This window comes from Orbicella franksi, chromosome 10 (assembly GCF_964199315.1).
Source record: "Orbicella franksi chromosome 10, jaOrbFran1.1, whole genome shotgun sequence".
Classification (NCBI taxonomy): domain Eukaryota; kingdom Metazoa; phylum Cnidaria; class Anthozoa; order Scleractinia; family Merulinidae; genus Orbicella; species Orbicella franksi.
In genome coordinates this window covers 16351021-16371252 of record NC_138154.1, presented here as the reverse complement: position 1 = coordinate 16371252, position 20232 = coordinate 16351021, and positions in this window count along the sequence as shown.

The following is a 20232-nucleotide window of genomic DNA, read 5'->3' as shown; positions in this document are numbered from 1 at the left end:
CGAGGATTAGGTGCACAGGGAGCTCTCTTTTCGCGTCAACATCATCCATTACTATCCCTTTCAAGTGGTCGCACCATGTCACCATGTCCTTGTACCTGGGATTTGTTAAATTTAACAGCACACCACGGTTCACCTTGGTTACTTCTGTTTGCAGATGAAAATCCCCAGATAGGTTTTTGATTGCTACATCATGGACTTCGATCATTTGGAACTCCTTTCACACTGGTCGCTTTCCTAGTTGATCGAGTAACGCTGCAGAGGCGTATGAACTTCCGGCTCCGGTGTCCAACAGCACACGGCACCGTATACCACCTACGTCTACCACGACCATCAGGTAGGTTACTGAGCTTCTTCCAGTGGCAACTAACATATGCTCGGGTTGCTGGGATCCGGAAGTGTTCTTGCAGATTGACGAGTGGTGTCTCCTTCGGCAGAACATGCATTTTGAAACACAGCGGCACTCTTCGGCCCTGTGATTGGCGCCGGTGTAATTAAAACAGTTGTTTTAAGATCAGCTGTTTTCTTCGCTTTGAGACCGTGGTAACTTTGTCGCAATTAGTGGATTGGTGACTTGGGCTTTTGCAGTAAATGCATGGCCTTCTTTTTGGCTCTCGTTGGTTGGCTTGAAAACTTCTTGACGTGAGTGGCTTGAATGGTGGTTTGAATGGTGGTTTGAAAGGTGGTCTGATTGGTGGTTTAAATGGCGGTTTGAATGGTGGCAGCTTTTCTTGATCAACCCCTTCTTCGAGTTTTGGTGAGTTTCTCACGGTCCACTTCCGTAACGCTTTGAGAAGCTGCGGGAACTTCCATTCCTGCCAATCATCATCGGTACGGACTAAATCTCCTCTGATCCCTTCCAGCTTGTTCAGAGTCATTCGAACGTACCCATTCACCTCTCCTAACTTGCCCATGGTTTCCAGAGACTGTACGTTTGAGCACAGCTTTTCATAGAACTCTAAGATCTTGTTTGGGTTTGTTCCATGAATCGTCGGCAGGGACATAATACCGCTTACGTAAGCCTTGACAATCTCGCTTTCTTTTCCATATTTTGTTTTTAGTATATTCTTCGCTCTTTTGTAGCCTTCTGTGGTAAACGGCAGGCCATCTATTGAGGATTGAACATGTGGCTCCAAGACTTCCTTCAGGTAGGTAAACTTCGTGATTTTCGAAATATCTGCTGCATCAATTTCCGCTGAAAACTGACCCCAAAATCGCAGCCAGTCGGCGGGAGTGCCTTTCAAGTGAGTGATGACAAGTTTAGGCAGTTTCGCGTTGATGTTTTGATCCTTTTTCTTGTCGATCTTCTTCTCGTACTTGAGCTTTTGCTCCTATTTGGCTTTTTCGAATCGTATTTCTTCTTCGTACTTTTTCTCCCTGAGCTGTGCGGCATGCTCCTCTTCTTTTTTCGCGGCTTGCGTTTCACTGCTCTGAAATTCCTTAATCGCTGTGCTGAGGTGGTCGATTGTTTTCTCAAATTCACCCATGCCTTCTTCAATATTCGCACTCCATTCCAGGATTTCTTCTTCTTTGTTCCCTGCTTCAGACATCATTTCTTGTACAGTAGTCTTAAAGTCGTGGACCTCTTCCACCTTCTTCAATGTATTCCGTAATCTCTCCATGGTTGTGATGTTTTTCTTCTCAATTGTGCTAGTTGTTTGGTCTTGTGTAAGCTTGAGTAGTTGAAGCTTCGCGTTGATCGCTTTGGTCAATTGTTCAACTGTTTTCGCCATATTCGGTGATTCCTGTTACAGGGTCCTGGCAGGGTTGCCACTTTTGTTGTAAATGGTTTAATGGCAAACAATCACTCTGGTTCACTTTGATTCTCCTTTATTCTCTCTGATCCGCTCTGGTTATTTTGCGTCTCTCGATCACAATACATGTACAATAGATTACATAATAGTTCAATGTTCAAGTAGTTCATATTTCATTGTCACGCAAAGTTCATGTTTCAATGTAACGCTTTCATCGCCGACAGAAATCATTCTTGATCGTAGTCCTCGTAGCTGGCGAGAACATCTCCAAATTTCGGAAGGCAAAATTTCCGATGCTTCACATACGATAAACGGAACTTGTATACTTGTAAGATGATACCAGTCAAATTCGGAAGGTCATCCAGCACTATCGGAAATTGAACCGAAAAAAGCCTTCGGAAACTTGTGATCTGGTAGAATAGTGTAATTGTATCTACCACAACTGATAAGAGAAATCAAAGAGTAGCAAAGAAACTCACAAATTATTCAATCTCTCGGTCTTTGGTAATAATACTTTTAGTTCAGATAATTTTATTTTATGGAGAGAGGCATGTAAATATAAAATGAAATTCAAGCCATGTTCCTGTGAGTTTGCAAAGTCAGATTTTCAGAAATCGAATGTACGCTAACACGCATATTAGTCAGTCTCCTTGAGAAGCATTTGTGTATTGTTGTTCTTCTAACAGCCCTTTAATTTACCTTATTGTAGCAGTGATTTACTGATGCATCTGCCTTGAAGGTTAGCCTGTTGAGCGCGCTTTCTATCGATGCTGGCGTTTAGAAGTGTGAAAATGTGTCAAACTGCAGGAGATAAATTTATCATCGCTTCTTACTGGCGGCGTGTTAAATGTTGTAATGCCACTTTGAATCTCCGATATCAACTTATCAACAACTCTTGAGGTGGTCGTGCATGCCGAAATCAAAACGTCGCATATTTTATTATCGGCTTCAAACCGGTTAAAGAACTTTCAGGATTTGACACGATGGATCCGATTTAAGCTGGATTTAGCAATTTTAAGATCATTTTCGCACGGAAAGTTGCATTTGTGGTTAAGAGAATTGTATTCCGGGGATTGACGAATTTAATTGTTTTGATGGCGAAACACAATCACAAACTCTACGCTTGAAATTTGCGCCACATCCATGCATGATAGTTTGAATACAATAGTTAAGTAACCAACTTTTCTTTACCAAGGGTCATTCGATTGTTTTATTAGGGCACTGATGCCTTCCATTTCAGTAGCAAAATAAACACGTGCCAATTCCCTAGCACAAGAATGTTACTCTCCTTCTTTTTGTCCACGAATTTCTCGTATTTTCTCGTTTCCATTTGCTTCTATCGTCGCGCATCTTGTGTTTTCCCTCAAGTGAACTGTTTTCACGCAACTCTTACGGCAGGATCGATCAGTTTTTCGGAAGGGCGCGCTTTCCTCTCGATTCCCGACTCTACCGTAAAACAGATCATTGCAAGGTTCTGTGGCTTGTTCATGTGCCCGCGTTTCAATGCATCCGTCTCCTTATACTAAAATTTGAATGGGCAATAGCAAACAATAGCAATACATATTAGCGGGAAAAGCGGGAAAGCTTTATCCCAGCCGTAAATGTACGAAAGATTTAAGGAGATGCTAATTGTAAGAAAAAGCATCACTTCTGACGGGCTTTTTTTCCCCCTTCAACATGCAAATTCAAGCAAAATCGCGCAAATTCATCTTGTTTTCATTCATTTCAAAAAAAAGTCAAACAAAGTACGTGACCAAAAAAAGTGTCATGCGATCTTGGTACACTGTTGATGGCTACAAGGCTAATAAAGCCGACGCTTATCTTTATATGTATTTTTTTTTCTCATAAGGTGATGCGAACATTAGCATTAACATGCTGCATACTTCTTTAATTCAGTTAAGCTTAATGTGTAGCTATTTGTTAAAAAGTTTTCTGAAATAAAATGTATTTTCTTTGAGTACTGAGAGACTTGAGATTTTGCTATGCCTTTACGGACCCAAAAAGTTTCCGGGGCTTTTGAGAAACGGGCCCCAGGCCGCTTAAGGGCGCTCTTGGTATGCAGCAGGGAGCAATGAGAGGAGGCTATATTGTGGCTGTATTACAACATGTATTTTAAAATTATTTCACAGGAAAAATGACAAAGATGTATTTTGTCATAAAAGCCCTTTTATTACGAATTTTACAGGTAGAGCAGCTCAGTGAAAGAATATGTTCAATAAATATTCGAGAAAAAAAGAACAAGATTCAGTAGACTTGTGAGTCGGTTTTTGCTGTTCTTGTTTAGGAGCGGTCATACAGCATACACTTGCTTATACATATAAAATTGCATCGTTAGACAAAATAATGGAACTAAACAGATTTGATCTTTCTAACTGCGTCCAGAACAAAAATGCGACATAACGTGCATGCAGTCGGTGTTACTTGAAGAACCGATGATCCAGGACATCATTTTTTCTGATCATCTCTTCCAAAGAATGTATGGATAACCTGAGAATTAGGGAAAAAATAACGCTTTATTAAGAGTGCTCAGGTCCTGGTAAATCTGATGGTAAATGCGAGGTATTGAAATGATTGAAAAACCCGAAACAAGTCATGTTCCATGACTTTAATACTAATGCCTTTTGTTACCGGGGTTTAGAATTCTCCAAAAGTGCATGTAGCAGGTAACACTTCTGCTGTTTAACATGCAAAACCAGAGAGGAATGTAAGAGTCCACCAAAACACACACGATGCACCGGTACTTTCGTTTTCGTCTTATAACAACTCTCATCTAGTCCTGTATTTTGTGCTATTGGCAAGACCTTCAATATTTGCCCCCTGCATGTTATTCCTATGCCGCTATGAGGTTGTTTTCACCTGTCAAAGCAGTTCAAAAAACTAGTTACTAATTCAGGAACAATTTTTTTTAACTTACTTTGGTAGGTATTTCCAAACTGTTGTTTAAACGGGTGTTCCCGATTGTCGTATGGATCTCCCATGGGCTCATACTCCGTCTCATAGAGGCACAAAGCAGATTCCATCTTATCAAGTCCTTTCTTTAGGTGCTTTAAAGCTTCAAGAGCCTCGTCAATTGGGTGTAAAATATTTTCTTCAGAGGAAGAATCGTGATGTCTCTTGCCGGTATTCATGTTAGACGCTTAAGTTCTCATCAGCCACTACACGGGTTCTTTGTTCACTATGTATTTTTAGTTCTCGAAAATTAACACGCAACACTCTCACTTTCGTGACGTTGTACAACAACTCAAGCCAGGAGCCATGGGCTCTGTGAAGACAGCAGCAAAAACAACTGCAATTTGTTGTTCCATTGAAGAACAACACGCAAGTTAGTTACAATTATCACGTTACTGATCAGTACAAGGCACGCAATCTGACATGTTTTTCAACTATTACGGAAGGGCTGATAATTTTAATGTAACGACAAACGCAAAAGACAATTTTTCTGAACACGAAATTTTATTTTTCAGTGTCGGGTCGTGCAGAGTTTCCTTTTTCGATTTGTTCCATGTTCTTTTGCGTGACTTGCTTTGCACGATATTTTTTTGGCACTTTTTCTTGTGCAGAATTTTTTTTGGTAATTGCCCAATCCTGCCCCCCTCCCCTCAATGTGGCCATCGAAATAGCCGCTAGTATGTCTTTATAAATACAGGCATTTAGTGTGTGTTTGTAAAACTCCCTGAAGAGAGGTTTACGATAGTTAGAGGAAACGTGTCGGAGAATAAACAAGTTTTACAACGTCAGTTTGCAGAGTGTTGCTCACTAGTTTTGGTTTAAAAACATTACTGTAGAAAAATTGTCTTGAGAAATAATTTGCAATTTAACCGGAACATATAACCTGACCAGAAACCCACGTTGTTCCAAACCCAACCCACTGTTTAATTCTCACACTGGAAAACCTTGGCCGGAAGGAATATGTATTAAACCGTAGCCATTTGTTGTCTTTTACAACATAAACAGTGTCAATTATCTTTTGATGCAAGCCATTTTAACAAAGTTTGAAAAAAAGTTCATTTCCAACCTTAGTTAACTACTCAGCCGTGAATATTTTCCATTAGTTTTTTGCCTAGTTATTCAATTTCTTAATCTTCGGAAGAGCGTTCATATGCCTAGCTGACACTAGTTCCTTGTGCGTGTTGGGAAAATAAAACAGGAATTGTGCTATGTGATATATAAATTAACATCTTGTAAGCTGAGTTTTGGTCAGAGTGTGCGAAAAAATTGCAGGTTTAGTAATTAAGCGCGAAAAATGCACGATCTCCGTGTTGTTCAGTCCTGCCATTAAGTCACGAAACAACTACAAAGAAATACCGGACATACATGTACCGAGAGATATACACGAAAAGAAAATAATGGTGATTTGTAGAGAATCCCCAAATTATAAGGGAAGAATTAAAAATTAATACACGAAAAACGACAAATAAAATTAATATTATATTGTTGTCGCTGGTTTATACAGCCAAAAAAGTGTGTTTCAGTGTTTCAGGCGGCCAGTTTTACTGATAGCAGGCTGGGTTTTGATGTACTTTCGATCATGCAATGTTCAATCATTGGTTGTTTAATTAATACTTCGGAATTTTGGTCCGTAGAAGAATATAAAAGCCTCATCACAGTAACTGAACCTAGACAACAGTAGTCATAATGTCTTTACGTGCATCCCTTAAAGTTCCCAAGAATGGACTGTTCTATTTTAAGTCCGATCGCACTACCAGTATTGTTCCGCTGAACAAAATCGTCAAAGTGATTAGCAGCGATAATGTTAGTAAGGGAAGCAAAGTTGAGCTGAACTACGAAGGTGTAACATTGGAGGCTGAAATTATCGGAGTCAATGCTATGTATGGTTTTTACGTAAATGTGCATTTCTTGGTTGAATACTTGTTTGCTGACAAAATGGAAAAAGTTGGCAAGGTTACTGTAACTCATTTTGGTAACCTTCATTATTTTCATTATCCTAGACAATACCTCAGAACTCCGCACACTCGAAGTGAGATTCCTGAACAATCCAGTGAATTCTAGCCTGTTTGAAGAGCCAGAGTCAGACTCAGACCATAAGCAGGAGCATGAGCAAGAGCCTGCACCAAGAAAAAGGAAACTGCAGCCAAACAAGAAGGCAGTCAAAAAACTGTCAACGATGACGCCTCTTCAGAGCATAAAAAAGGACCCAGAACCGGTTAGTACAGTCATGTTCACATCCAGTTTCAGTAATTATCCGTTCGATTGTGATTGTCAGGATGTTATAGTGGAAGGCTGCTGCTACTGTAATTCAAAAGTCTTCTTCTCAGTACACTCATTTTTTCTTATTTGGGGCTGAGGCTGAACTTTCTTATTTCTTTGGTGATTTGAACCTGAAAACATGTGGAAACATTCTTAGGATGTTATTAAAATGACGGGCCCTCAGTCCGGGTATGTCCTTAGTATGTTCTTAAAAATGTCAGTTAATCTCAGCCTCAACCTACGTTCTTGTAATAAAGGGTTTTTTTCTTCTTAAAAAGCATGTCAATTTATTGACTCCATTCAGATTGTAGAGACATTCACGTGATTCATAATGATTACAAATAGAACATGTTGCGATATTACTATGTGGTTGATTTTGATTTGATTTGATTTTACCTTGATCGACTCGAGATGTTAATGTTTATTGGTATATATACAACTTTACTTTTATTGTAAATGAGAATTGAAAAGCCCCTTGAGAAATTCTTATTAAAGATTGTATTTACATGTATGTAATGAAGCTGGAAATTCCTCCTTTTCTTCTCAAAGGTAGTGTCCAAAGAGGACCAAAGGGATACTGACACCCCCAGTGATCCTGAGCCCGTTGGTGACCCTGGTTGTATGGATCAAATAAATCCGGTTGAAGCATTACAGAAAGGTTACTCAGATAATTCCATAGAAATTAAGGATATCCCCTGCCCTACCCAGATGATCCCGGACGACATAAGTTGTACTAGTGTGCACAATAATGATCATTTTGAGGGAACTGATTCCGTCAGTAGTTTAGATAACTTACAAGAGGTAGAAATCTTTGATCACGAATCAGACATGCTGGATAACTTTGTAAGGAAAAGTGACATGCAAATAGAAATGCATCAAGAGAATATACTAGCGAACCAACAGGCGATTTTAGATCGCCTCAGCGGTATTTCTCGTCTTCTTAATGAAAGAGCAAAAAGGAAAGGAATATCTCCACTTGGATATAATAGTAATACTAGTAGTAGCCATTCTAGTGTAAGCGTGACAACTAGTACTGTAGACACAAAAGCGACAAAGGTGATCCTGCCCAGCACTGCTAATGGACAGAAGACGCCAACTTGCAAATGGAGCATGCCTCATTTAAGACCTCTGCTTTCCTTTTGAGAATTTCATCTTCACTTAAACCCGAAAATTCCACTCAGGGAGAGGCTTTCCCCTCTGAGGCAATTGGGAGTGTTACGCCAGTGAACCACTTAGATAGAGGGGCCCAACTGCGTTCTATGGGATTGAGACGGCTGTGTCCTGGGGCATATGAAGTGAGGATTAAAATGTCGAGGTTCAAATCTCACCACAGCCAACCAAAATTCAGTAGATCTGGGCCCCCATGGCAAATTGTGATGACAGCTTTTTTGTTTTCCCCCAGGACAGTGGGTTGCAAAATTTTTTTTTAAGTTATTGACATGCATGGTGCTTGTGCTGTTATGGAACATGCACGGATGTAGACAAACGTTGAGTGCTCCCGATCTTGGCCATCTTATTCGGTCTCTGCCCAGTGCATCTGTAAACATTTTGCCCCTTAAATTACGCTCACGTGAAAAGTGATTTGGCGGTGCTGAACTGGAGCGATATTTGCTTTTTGTGTGGACCCACTGTTTTGTTCAAGGTGAAGAATGACTCCAAGAACGCCGTTTCCTTGATTTTAGTAACAAATACCCGGCAGGAACAAGTTTTGCATTTGCATACGGAATCATGATCGGGGTAGTTGGGTTGGTCGTCTGTTGCAAATATGTTATTTATCGAAAAATGCCTGCTAACAGCCAATGTTCCTACATTAACCTTATGTTTGTCATCAGCAGAAATAGCAATTGTTTCATTGGAAAACATTTCTGCGAGTTCTCCAACTATATTCACTTGAGCAGATGTGTAGTGAAAATTGGGATGTGTTCTGCATGTGAGATCATTTCTCTTAGGGGGTCGCTTGGCATCTATTAAGCTTTGGTAATGCTTAGCTGCCTTCCGATTCTTATTTGGCGGCAAAAGAAGACAGTGTATTGTGTGGACTGAAATTTCTTTCAGCGATGGGATTTCTCTTAGCACATGACTCCGAATGGCTGAAAGAGTAACGCCATGGCTATATTGTGCATCATTTCTACGATCGTGGGCAGATGAAGAGTGCTGAGTGACGGTCAATGACAGATGGTCTTTCCACCTTTCTCTTGGCGCCTGTACATAAAAAACAACTTTTAATTGTAAAATTAAACAAAACTTACCTAAGTTGAAGTTTGATTGAGATTCTACGAAGTCATTGGTCTGGAGCTAGGGAGTCAGGTGAGATATGCGCGCGAAACCAGAGCGGTCACACTTTAAAGGCGAATGATCAGGACTGTTGTAAATCAGTAGGGTGGGTAGCCCAGATGGGAGGGCACCTGACTCCCTAGCTCCAGACCAATGACTTCGTAGAATCTCAATCAAACTTCAACTTAGGTAAGTTTCGTTTAATTTTACAATTCTACTTCGTCATTGGTCAATGTCGCTAAGGAGTCACATGAGACTTTAAAGCGTCATGATCATGAGCAAAACCATGAACATCAATCTATTTAATGCAATATAGATGACAACAGGGTGCTGTAACAAGGTACACACCACATCAAAATGTCATGTCTCTTCAAGTAACCTTACAGTAACAGTAACAATATGGTAAACAATTCTGGTTGAAACAGCTGTGTAAAAAGCATTTAACGGTGACTATGCAGCAGTTCATGTCCGAAGTTTGCGGCAGTGTCTTGGATAGGCTTATCATAAAACTGAGCAAAGGTGCTCACACTACTCCAACCTGCCGCAGACAAGATAGTGTCAATAGGGACCTGTTTCCCTTTTGCAGCTGATGTGGCGGCTGCTCTTGTGCTATGTGCTTTATATACACTAGTGTCAATTCCTGCTTTGGCCATGACATTCTTGATCCAGCGAGTGATAGTGTCAGTTGACACAGGCTTGTGAGGCTTCTGATAGCCAATCAGCAACTGGTCAGTTTCTCCTCGTAAGTGAGATGTTCTATCGATATAGGCATGCAAATGTTGTACAACACAGGTTCCGGTCAGCCTCGTATGCCAAAAACTCAATTCGACTTAGGTGCTTGCCCGGCCAAGTGGTCTTCAGTGGTGTTTCAATGGTAAATACACATGTGTTTGCAGTTAAATTCATTGAGGTCAGATTAAGCGCCTTCAGCGTCTGTACTCTCTGGCCAGACAAGAGGGCAAGCAACATGGTAAGCTTCCAGGGCAGATCTCTCAGACTTAAATCCACTCCAAGAGTCCAGGTGGCAAGTACCTTTAGGACAGAGTTTACATCCCATATTTCTTTGTATTGTGGGAGGGAAGGCCTACTTTCGAAAACGCCTTTCACAAACCTGGTAACAAGCGGATGGCTGCCAAAATGAACACTCCCAGGAAGCACAATAATAGAGGACAGGGCACTACGTGTAGTGTTAATACAGCTGTATCCCACACCAGTAGCAAAGAGGTCTCCAAGGAAATTTATGCCATCCTGTAAAGTGGCCTGAAGGGGATTAATTTTCCGTCGACAGCAGAATGATTCCCACTTCTTGTAGTAAGTTTGGTACTGGGTTGTGGTGCCCTGTCTCCAGAACTGCATAATGATTCTGGAAGCTGCTGTCGAAATTCCTTGGCTTTCAAGGGATCTCCAGACAAGTGGCACATCAGCAGCTCCAGTTTTGGATACAGAGGGTGAATCTTTTCTGGACTGCTCGGAAGAAACAGCAGTTTCTTTCTTTTGGGTAGTAGTACTGGATTGTCGATCAGCATTCTCATCAAGACAGGCCACCACGTTTGGGTTGGCCATTTTGGCACAATGATAATTCCTTGAACTTTCTCCTGTTGGAACTTCTGCAATACTCTGGAGATAAGAGAAAATGGAGGGAACATGTAAGGCACATATTGCTTCCATGATAAATGAAATGCATCAATTGCCACAGCCCCTGGGTCAGGATGCCAGGATACATAGGGCTGAAGCTGGTGGTTTATTCTGGAAGCAAATAAGTCAATGTTGGGCTCAACCTTTGCTGCATTGATGCAGTCCCTGAAAATAGTTCTGTCTAGTGTCCACTCAAGTTGTGAGTGAGACCGTCTAGATTGTCTATCAGCTTCCACATTCTCTGCACCAGGGATATGGACAGCTGTCAGCCAAATATTTCTTTGGGCACACCATAACCAAATTTCTTTGGCTAGGTCATTTCTTTTTTCAGAGCTACTAGTACCCATATGGTTAATATCAGACAGGGCAGTCATATTATCCACCATGACCTTCACATGCTGCCCATTAATGATAGGTGAAAAAGATTTAAGAGCCAAGTATATGGCTAGGAGCTCTAAATAGTTTATGTGGTTTCTGGCTTCCTCTGCAGTCCAATGTCCACCTGTACTGGTATCGTTTAGGGCGCAGCCCCAGCCAGTGGATGAGACATCAGTTGACATGACAACAGTAGGCTCACCATGACTAATGACATTGTAACTGGCTTCAAGGTGTGTGTTCCACCACAATAATTCTGTACCAGCTTTGTCTGATACTACCATACAAGCATCATAATCACCCTTGCTATATCTTAAAGCAAGAGTTTTCTCCCTCTCTAACTGACGGAAATAGAGCGGGCCATACATGACACCTGGGAAACGAGATACCATATACCCAAGGGCCCTTGAAACCTCCCGTATAGTGGTTTCTTTGGCCTTGATAAGCTTGGTACAAATTGATTTGAGCTTGTCGACTTTTTCATTGGTCAAATAAATTTTCATCTGGACTGAGTCCAAGACAAACCCCCAAAATAATAAGTTTTGTGAAGGGATAAAAACTGACTTTTGAGGGTGAATAATGAAACCCAATGAGAGGAACATTTTCACAGTGTCTAGAACATTAGCTAGGCATTCCTCATAACTTCCACCTTGTAGGTACGAGTCATCAATATACGGTGAGTTTATATGCCCAAGTTGTCTCAAAACAGAGTAGGCTGGCTTCATTAGTTTAGTAAACTTCCTTGGGCAGAAAGCTAAACCATTAGGAAAACAGGTAAACTGATACAATTTGCCACCCCATTCAAACTTAAGGTACTTCTGGTCTGAAACCGCAATAGGTACGCAGTAATATGCGTCCTTGAGGTCAACAGAGGCCATATAGCAGTTAGGGGTAATAAGACTTATTACACTTTGAAGGGTATCCATTTTAAAGTGGTTGTATTGCACATGCTTATTCAGGTTTTTAAGGTTCAGGATCATTCGGTGAGAGCCATCTTTTTTGGGTCGCACAAAAACAGAAGAGATAAACTCCCCTGGTTCATGACTGGTTTCAACAACAACTGCCTTCTGAAGCAAGCTTGCAACCTCTTTGGAAATAATAGCATTTTCTTCTACACTAAAACATTTCACTGCAGGGGGGCGTGTTTGGCAAGGCTTAGTGTCAAATTCAATGTATTGTCCTGACACCATTTGAAGAATCTCAGTGTCTGAGGTGATTCTTTGCCAACAATGGACAAATTGTGCCAGCCTACCACTTTTGAAGCAACTTGTTTGGGCAACAAGGTAAGCTATGAGTGTAGGAATAAAGCCTTCAAATTGGGTTACCTGTAACATGTGGAGCTTGGACATGATGTCATCGGCAGTATTTATTTCTTGCTGGTTTCCTCCTTTTTCTTCCAGGTTTTCTGGGGCTTCCACCTGGACTGGAAATGGCCCTTGCCTAAAAAAGGCTGGTCCTGTTTCTGGCGATAAGGAGGTTTGGTGAAAGATTTATTAGTGCTATTGTGCACTGCCGTGTGACTAATTCGGTTTGAGGCTCGAATTGCAGTAAGCTGCGACTGAAGCTCGTCGCCAAACAACAAGTTTGTAACCGGCGTTTGTGAAGAACACAGCGAGCCGTATTCCTTGTTAAGGTTGGGTTTGATAGCTTCCCGTCTACGAAGCAAGAGCTCATAATTGGTGTGACCCGACAGGGCAATGGCATCAATTTGTGCTGTGACTAAGGCGCCCGTGTCGAGCTTGCCACCTTGCGTGCCCTGGCCTCGAAAATCCATGAGCTTCTGGGTTGATTGAGCAATAATGGCTCCAACCTTCACTATCATGTTCTGAATAGCAGACAATCTGAGGTCCTGCTTTTTCCCATGACGGGTTAATTTTCCCCAAATCTCTGGGTTCACTTTGGGGGCAACAAGCTTCTTGCAGTTTTCAGGGCGAGCGTATTTCTCGACCGTCTCTTTGACCTTGTTCTCACTCAGTTTCGAAGCCCATCTCTTATTGATAATATCTGCAAGTTGCTTGGATGTTGGGCTGCTCACCTTGTCATCTTTTGAGAAGTCAAGGGCCAATTTCTTTAAAAGATCGTCTTCGCCTTCATTGTTGCAGGAGTCCTGCGTTTTGGCGGACGACGTTTTGGCGCCTTCGGAGTCGTTCTCAGCGCTGGTTGCAAGAAGCTTTTGAACGTCCGAATCATCGCTTTCACCGCCAGTTTCAACAGCATCACCGGCATCAACTCTAGGTTTCTTTGTTTCCCCATTTAAAGGGTCTAAAGTCCCAGAGCGAGCATCTCGCTTCGCTGGGCGCTGCTTCGACAAAGCAGCGAAAGCTTCGCCCATGGCGGACAATGAACCCGCCATGTGATCCATGTTTCGGTCCAAATTAGTGAATACTCTCAATAACGAGTCGCTATTGTCGAGTGCAGGATCCTCTAGAAGGTCGTCTTCGACTTCCTCAGTGGGATTTTCCTTCGGTATTTCGTCGGGATCTTCTGGATGGTTTGTTTTTGCCATGATAAATATTTCTACGTGCAACTACTCTAAAGTTCGCTTGCAAGTGACCGCTCTGGTTTTGCGTGCATATCTCACGTGACTCCTTAGCGACATTGACCAATGACGAAGTAGAACTGAATATCTGTAAAACTTATCAGAAAAACATTCACGGAATAATTATTACGTCTCCACCCCGGATTTCCAGTATCTGCACCCAGTATTCCCAACAACTCTATTTAAAAAACACCCTCCAAAGGGACAGCGAAAAGATTGTCAACAGTTACGGCAACTGAATGAATGCTGTTTCTTCATAGAGTTGCCGAGACTGTTGACAATCCAAGCACAGGATGATTGCAAAAGTCTGAAAAAGGTTCGCAAATTAGGATTCAAGCAAAAATATTCATGTTTCACACCACTCTTCATGGTATTTAAGATATACATACCAAGAATTGGAGATTCTGTGCCCTCGTCTTCAGAGCTCGAAGATGACGAAAACATCCATGCGTCATCTACTAGAGAAAGGAAAAGGGATGCAAAAGTTGAGATATAAACTGCATAAACAAAAAACCGACACAAAAATATATTTTCCGCAGATAAATGGTAGAACATGAACTAAGGAGAGGGTTCCTTGTCAGTACACTCTTTTTTCTGATAAGAACATAGCTCTTTACATGAACGTTGAGCTTGAGAAAGGTCAACTTCATTTAGACACTTCGAACATTTAATAAAACGAAGGCAAAATTTTTACATTTGTTTTAAAATGCCTGGAAAAGCCTGAGAGAGAATGACAAATAGTTGATATGCAAATTTACATTGGTGTAGGATTTTATATCAGGATTGAATTTTTTTTGGCTATCTCTAAAATGGGGAACGAGGAATGGAGGAAAGGGGAATGGGGAACGGGGAATCTCTAAAAGGGGAATCTCTAAAAGGGGGAATCTCTAAAATGGGGAATCTCTAAAAGGGGAAGCTCTAAAAGGGGGAAGCTCTAAAAGGGGGAAGCTCTAAAAGGGGGAAGGTCTAAAAGGGGGAAGCTCTAAAAGGGGGGATCTCTGAAAGGGGGAATCTCTGAAAGGGGGAATCTCTAAAAGGGGGAATCTCTAAAAGAGGGAATCTCTAAAAGGGGGAATCTCTAAAAGGGGCAATCTGTAATTTTTTTACACTCCTCACTCCTGATATTACTCTCGTGCTTTTTTTTCCTGTAGACAAAACGATAATTTAATTGATTCTAAACCACAAAAGCAAATAACAAATTTTCATAACAGTATATTCTTAGTGTTTTCTTAGCATTTTCCCAGCTCCTACAAATTGATGGCGACTGAACAATATCTGCCTTTATCGTAAATTAAACCAGAAAGCAGGATTTCGTCAAGCACTCCAAAACAACAGAACAAAACTAACAAACCTGGCAATGATATGTGCCCATGTTCTAAGCCCTAAAGGTTCTATCTATATTCTTAGTTCAGGAGTGAAGTACAGATTTCGTTTGGATATCTTGCAATCAGTTTCCCCAAAATCAGTGAGCTTACATATCACGGGCTCGTGTTTCCACGCGTAAGCTATCTTATTTCCAGCCGTCTCCGCACGATAGTGGTGATTGCTAACCAACACATTTTAAGTCCCTGTGCGCTATTCCATTTTTGTGCAAGTAGAGCAGTCCTCCTGCAACATCAGCGGCAATCTTATCCATAAATGTGCCCTCTGTTCCATTGCAGTCTTGACTGTCGATAAGGTACATTAACTCGTTTAATGAGCTTAGCTTTCCTTCACCGCCGAAAACTTCAATATCGAAATACACGTACTCTAGCATAATTGCCATGGGGTCCTGGCAAACAGCTTTGAACTGGACGATGTTTTCGTGGCGTAACTGACAACAATGTGGCCTCTGGCAAAAGCTTCAATAAAGCCCGCAGAGGACGAGAGCAGTTTCTTCACTACGATGTCTACTGATTTGCGAGCGTTCTGGGAATATTTAGTTCTTAATATGGCACCAAATGAACCTTGTTGGATAACATCTTGTGTGCCGAGGTCATCCCACTTAAAATGTGGAAGACCATGGAACTTAGCGACCTTTTTCTTTCGAAAAGTAAATGGCAGAGGAACTTTAAATTTCTCTCCACCTGACGGCAGAGAGCAGTCTGGATTAGCAAGAAATCGCTGATTATACTGAGCAAATTTCCGCCAAAATCTCTGACTAGAACAAATAATTTCTCTAGGAAGTATTGTGAAAAACTGGCATGAAACTCTCCTTACCACCGATGCGACGCCTAGAATCAAACCTTCCGCGAGCAGTTGGCGATTCATGCATTCATATGGTTTCCCAGGTCACCTGCCATTCAATTTTTTTGTAACTAGAAAATTATTGTAATGGAGTTTGAAATTTCCTCAATGGAAGATAATCTATGTCTGTAAACTGACGCTGTAATAAACTTCAGCACATATCGGCAAAATTTTCAAAACGTTAAACAACCTAGGGCTGTCAACAATTGAAATTGAACACCTCACCAGGTATGTTTAAGCACAGTAAACAATGACAACTGATCTTGTCGCGACATCTTAGCGAAAGGGGTCACAAAGAACAAGTCCGGATAAAATGTAGGTTAAAATTTGTTCGTCAGCGAATAACAATCCCGTATTGTCGTTTTTCTTTCATTGACCAACATGTGGAACAAAGTGGCATATACATGTAAACCTGAGATATATATTCTGACAGATATAACCTGACAGAGATATTCCCTGAGGAGATCAGTTTTAAACTTGACCTTTGCGTGTTCCTGTGACATTTCCTGTAAAATGGCTAGATTGCTGAATGTCAGAGGCAGTAATAACTACTAATAATAAACTTTACCTGGTTTTTAAAAAGCATTTATTGAAAGGTATTTTATCCTGCGAACAGGCGTTCTAGCGAGAGCGTGTGGAACGAACGAAAAGAAATATTTGCGAGCAAAGGGAAGCCGAGCCGAGCGTTGCAATTTCGTTTCGCAAATTTCCGCTTTTAAGAGCAGCTTCGCCTAAATATCAACTTGACTTGGAAATAGCGAAAATATCGAATTTCTTCAAACTCGCCCAGAATGAAGCCCTACGGGCACTAGTTACAAAAATATTGTGTTAAGTTCGATAAATCAAAAATTATTTTTTCCCTCAATTTTTTCGTTTCGATGCCCCAAATCGGCCAAAATCCATCGGAAATGAGTGGCATATTCAGAGGCTCGTAAACTCAAAAGTAAAAATCTTCATTACAAACTGATTGCACATTGTATTTGTACTTCCTTTCTTGTCTATTTAGAGCTAAATAGATCTTGATTTGATTAGAACTTAAATATTTGACGAATTTTTTAAGTTAACGACCCAAGACAGCTTTACAAGAGGTCTACATTTAGCCTATTTTCAAATGCTAAAAAGGCATTCTGGTACACGGCTTTTCCCAAAACGACTAGTTTGGTCCGAAAGAGCATTGTTTCTTCAAATTACTGAAATAAAATTTTTGGGTAAATAAAATCGCGAGCGCTGAGATAGCGAACTAAATGGAGCACTTCTTCCTGAAAACGTGACCTTTGACCTGAGCGTAACAAAACCGATTACTGCAAGAAAACCCAGAAGAAAAGCAAATGCTTCGTTATTTTGAAACAATTTCTAGTGATATCTCTCCGAAACCATGATTGCAAGAAACTATTTCCAGATATGAAATCTTACAGGGTCAAAGAAGGAGCTAAAGGATGCATTTTGACAGAATAACTTTGTTTGCTGAGAATTGAATTGCAGTCAATTCCAGTGAAATTGCAAACGTGATGTATGTTAGCCGATACTTACCTGAATATTTATATTAATAGAAGAGTCGTCTTCTTGGATTAACCTTCAAAAGAAGCTGGATCCAGATTTGGAAACCTCTTAAAGAAGAAATGTCTAATGTTCTGTGACCTGCCCGCTGCTATAAAAATTAGCTTAAATTCCATGCCCATGCCGACCGCATGTTTGTCGTAAAACTCACTTAACTCTTCTGACAGTTTCCATGGGTAATCCCAAAATAAACAATCCCAAAAAATGTAAAGTGAAATTGGCTGTCTTCATGAACAGTTAGAAGCTAGAGTCAAGTTCCATTACCTTTTAAAAGTGCTTAATTCTACTTTGTTCACTCAGTAGTTACTGTCGCGTTCGAATACTCCGTAGTATCAGTCACGCCAAAACAATGTAGACCGTGCAGACTGAGTAAGTTTCCCATACAAAGTCTTGTATGCGTTTGTCTTTTGAATCAAAAGTCAAATACTGTGCTTGTGCAGCCTGTGGATAAATGACAAACTTTCATATATATTTAACACTATTTTGTAACTAGACCCAAAAAAGGAGTCACAATGAAAAGCCCAAACAAGTGTCTGCAGTCTGTACGGTCTGCACTGTTTTGGCATGACTGATTCGCGGCATTCGAACGTGAGAGTAGTGAACAAAGTCGACGCAAACAAACAAAATCAAGCACTTTTTAAAGGTAATGGAACTTGACTCTAGCTTCTAACTGTTCATGAAGACAGCCAATTTCACTTTACAATTTTGGGGATTGTTTATTTTGGGGTTGCCCATGGAAACTGTCAGTGGAGTTCAGTTGGTTTTACGACAAACATGCGGTTGGCATGTGCATGGAATTTATAGCATCGGGCAGGTCACGGAATATCAAACATTTCTTCTTTAAGAGGTTTCCAAATCTGGATCCAGCTTCTTTTGAAGGTTAATCCAAGAAGACAACTCTTCTATTAATATAAATATTCAGGTAAGTATCGGCTAACATACATCACGTTTGCAATTTCACTGGAATTGACTGCAATTCAATTCTCAGCAAACAAAGTTATTGTGTCAAAATGCGCCCTTTAGCTCCTTCTTTGACCCTGTAAGATTTCATATCTGGAAATAGTTTCTTGCAATCATGGTTTCGGAGAGATATCACTAGAAATTGTTTCAAAATAACGAAGCGTTTGCTTTTCTTCCGGGTTTTCTTGCAGTAATCGGTTTTGTTACACTTGGGTCAAAGGTCACGTTTTCAGGAAGAAGTGCTCCATTTAGTTCGCTATCTCAGCACTCGCGATTTTATTTACCCAAAAATTTTATTTCAGTAATTTGAAGAAACAATGCTCTTTCGGACCAAACTAGTCGTTTTGGGAAAAGCCGTGTACCAGAATGCCTTTTTAGCATTTGAAAATAGGCTAAATGTAGACCTCTTGTAAAGCTGTCTTGGGTCGTTAATTTAGGAAATTCGTCAAATATTTAAGTTCTAATCAAATCAAGATCTATTTAGCTCTAAATAGACAAGAGAGGAAGTACAAATACGACGTGCAATCAGTTTGTAATGAAGATTTTTGCTTTTGAGTTTACGAGCCTCTGAATATGCCGCTCATTTTCGATGGATTTTGGCCGATTTGGGGTATCGAAACGAAAAAATTGCAGAAAAAAATGATTTTTGATTTATCAAAATTAAAACAATATTTTTGTAACTAGTGCCTGTAGTGCTTCATTCTGGGCGAGTTTGAAGAAATTCGATGTTTTCGCTATTTCCAAGTCAAGTTGATATTTAGATGAAGCTGCTCTTAAAGATTCCCACTTTTATAGATTTCTGCTTTAAAGATTCCCGCTTTTAAAGATTCCCCGTTTAAAAGATTCCCACTTTTAAAGATTCCCCCTTTTAGAGATCCCCCTTTTAGAGATTCCTCCTTTTAGAGATTCCCCCTTTTAGAGATTCCCCCTTTTAGAGATTCCCCCTTTTAGAGATTCCCTCTTTTAGAGATTCCCTCTTTTAGAGATTCCCCCTTTTAGAGATTCCCCCCTTTAGAGATTCCCCCTTTTAGAGCTTCCCCATTTTAGAGCTTCCCTCTTTTAGAGATTCCCCCTTTTAGAGATTTCCTCTTTTAGAGATTCCCCCTTTTAGAGATTCCCCCTTTTAGAGATTCCCTGTTCCCCGTTCGTCGATTCCCCATTCCTCATTTTAGAGATAGCCAATTTTTTTTCAAGATTGATAAAATTTGCTCGTAAATGCACATGAAAATTAAAATTGAAAGAATGAAAGGAATAACTGACTCATACCACTGAGACCATCTTCATCCTCCTCAGTTGATCCCAAGAACATCCAAGTGTCATCAAACTCCTCTTCTAACATAGATTGATCCATAATGTACTTTAGGAAACCCTAATATCAATCGCAATAACAACTACAATAAGCCCAGCACTGAGGTGAAATGTGAAGTGATACAAAAAAAAATGTTCAAACTGAAATTGAAAATAAAATTACACGTACACGTTCAAACTGATGAAATTACTTACTTCTGCCAAGGTTGGTTTTTTTCAGTTGAAATAAAATTAGCTTCTCAGTTTTTACCTTTTCTCTTCAAATTGAGGATGTACTCAACTGAGCTGAGTACGAAGGAAAGGTTCTTATGAAGTACAGCTGAATAATAGCTAGACACATACAGATTTACTGAAACAATTTCTTTTATTGTAATGACAATGATTATTAAAAGAAGCATT